General features: G+C 34.1%; 1 pseudogene; it reads left to right on the top strand.

The window, feature by feature from the left end:
• Window positions 1-874: 874 nt before the first annotated feature.
• Window positions 875-2,872, top strand: LOC108763687 (uncharacterized; annotated as a pseudogene).
• The last annotated feature ends 175 nt before the right edge of the window (window positions 2,873-3,047 follow it).

Below are 3,047 nucleotides of genomic sequence, written 5' to 3' on the forward strand. Positions count from 1 at the left end.
TATACATACGTATATTTTCAATTAATGAATATCTTTATTAAATAAAATACAACTCGTTACATGAAGCGATTACATGGAGCGCGGAAACGAGGAAGACAAAATTATCAAAATTTTACTAAATTTCCGCGTTTCCGCGCGTTTTGTTCTGTCTGTTTTGATCTCCTAATATTACATGGAGCACAATTTCCGCAGAAAAATGGCCGAACACCGCGGACATCTACGCGCGTGTACGGCGTCGTCACTTCACCGCGGCACCGCTCGGACGTGCGTCAAGACGAACGACCGGGATGTCCAAAACCGCGAACACTACCAAAAAGCAAAAGGCGAGGCTGAAGTTTACCGAAATATCAAAAATTGAATAATTACAGAGAACTTCGAGCTGAAACGCGTCACAGTCGAACAACTCACCGAACTAATATGGCCCCTGCACACTGGACGCGGAAATGGAAACGGAAACGCTTGCCGCACGGCAAGACGCGACGCGTGACGCGCTCAGGGTGCCATTACATGGAGCGCGGAAACGCGGAAACGCGGAAGAAAAAGTAACTAGATTCCACGGTTCCGTCGTTTCTTCCCGCGTGTTTAAGCGGAAAAGCGGAATCCGTTTTTTTAATGTTATATATATATATATACATACATACATATGATCACGAGAGATCGCTTTGTTGCACGATTTTGCAATGGACGGTCCTGTAAGTATTTGAATAATTTTCAGAACCTAGTGAATATAAGAGCTCTGTTATTTTTGCAGAAAGGTTTTTGTAATTTCTATATATTTTTTAAATTATATATATAACACCTACTGAACGAAATTATAACATCACTTTATTAGAAATAAAGATAATTAAACAATTGTATTTATTCGCAGGCAACAAAATGTGGCTACTGTGGTTTCGTTATGAAAGGATCATGTGGAACAATTTTGGATCACCATTGTTTTGCTACATACCACGAAAATGCCGACTTCATTAATGTCGATCAAAATGCTATCGTCACTATGAGTACGTTAAAAAATAATTTTTGATGATATTAACGTTCGGTGCTTGATGCACATTTACATCCAATATCTTGTCCAATTGAAACATTTCACAGTAACTTGAATCATTGTGCATTTATTTTAAAGGAAAAAGACTTGAAACTGAAGTTGTACAGCATTCAAAGGCTCAGCATGTGTCTAATACACACTCTACAAATACTCTCACACAAGATGAATTACTAATAGAATTAGTTCGTGTTCGAAGAGCTTTATGGGATCATTCCGATTAGTCAAAGAACAAAATTAAAAAAACAAGATCTCTGGCACGAGATTGTAAATGTATTTGGTGGTGAGATCATTTTTTAATTACTTATGAATTAAAAACTCAATAAAGAAACAGGGCTATGAGCCAAAATTAGTTGTTATAATTTAAAAGTTCAGAATAGAAGATAAATTATTATACCATTACGTTGAAAATATAATAAACTTTAATATAAAAACAAATGTTTCGATCGGATCATTCTCAATGTTTACAAAAATTAGTCAATCCGTAAAACAGATATAAACTAACTTATTTTTGTAAACATTGAGAATGATCCGATCGCGATCAAAACATTGTTTTTATATTAAAGTTTATTATATTTTCGTAATGATATAATTGTTTATTTTTTATTCTGAAATTTTAAATAATAACGACTAAGGCCGGGTTCACACCTTGACGAAAAAGCAGAAAGCGGAAAAGTGGAAGCCAATCGGAACTTGCGGTAGTAGTAAGCGATACATTCCGCTTGTCTGCTTCTGTCTTTCCGCGAGTTCTGGTTGGCTTCCGCTTTTCCGCTTTCTGGTTTTCCGTCAAGGTGTGAACCCGGCCTAATTTTTTGTTCGTAGCCCTTTTTCTTTATTGAGTTTTTAAATTTATTGAGCCATACTATTATGTATTTTTATATGAATTATATTATCCGCGTGAAAAAGTAAATGATTCTCTGTAAATCGTAGAATCCCTCACTTTAGAAACAATAAAACAGAGATGGAAACATCTTCGAGATTCATATATAAAAGCTAAGAAGAAAATGCGAGGATATGTACGAAGTGCGTCGGGAGCAGAATCGGGCCATCCATTACAAAGTTCTTTCTCCCATTATGAACAAATGAGATTTCTTGACAATCTCGAAAAGATAGCTCCGTAAGTATTAATTTACATTGTTTTTAACTGAAATTTTACAAACATTCAAATTGTGTGGTATGGAATTTAATAATTTTTAAACTCGTTTTTATTTCAGAACTGCCAGCTCCATCCAGCATCTTTTAGAAATGCCTTCATCCCATGTTGATGTGCAAATGGATACTATTCAAGAGGATAACTTGAGTGATTTTGACGATTCCGTAATGAATTCTGCATACTCACCATCAGAAGCATCACAAATATCATAATGTCCCTCATCGGCACGGGCTAAAAAGTACAGTAGTAAGTAATAATATTTTTATTTCACAATTGAAAAGACAAGATATGGAGCTACGAACTAATCAAGATCTTAATGCTAAAATATTAAACATTTATTGTTCAACATTTTAGCATTAAAGACCTTGCTTCGCTCATAATCCTATATCTTGTTTTTTTTTAATTTTCCCTTGATTTTGTATTTTTTTAAGCCATATGTATACGCATATATATTAATTACAGATGTGCAAAAGCAAACTGAAATTAGAAAGAAATTTCTAAATATGATTGATGAAGAATTGTCGCAGAAAAAACGTGATACAGTTGACAGTTATTTAGAACAGCTTGGCGATATACTACGCCGATTGCCCTATATACGACGCAGAAACCTGCAAAGAAAAATCCTCGATATTGTTATAGAAGAAGAGGATGATTTTATTAATATTATAAATTTTTAATGCCGTGTATTACTGCAAAAAATAAAATATACTTTTCCATTTAGTTTATTACATAATATTTCAAGTCATTACATAATATTTATCATAATTCACTACATAATGTTTCAAAAGTCGTTACTTAAAACTTTATCCCATTGCCACGGTAGAGGATTGACATGCTCAAAATAATAAGTGA

The sequence above is a fragment of the Trachymyrmex cornetzi genome, unplaced genomic scaffold, assembly GCF_001594075.2.
Source record: "Trachymyrmex cornetzi isolate Tcor2-1 unplaced genomic scaffold, Tcor1.1 scaffold377, whole genome shotgun sequence".
Lineage (NCBI taxonomy): Eukaryota > Metazoa > Arthropoda > Insecta > Hymenoptera > Formicidae > Trachymyrmex > Trachymyrmex cornetzi.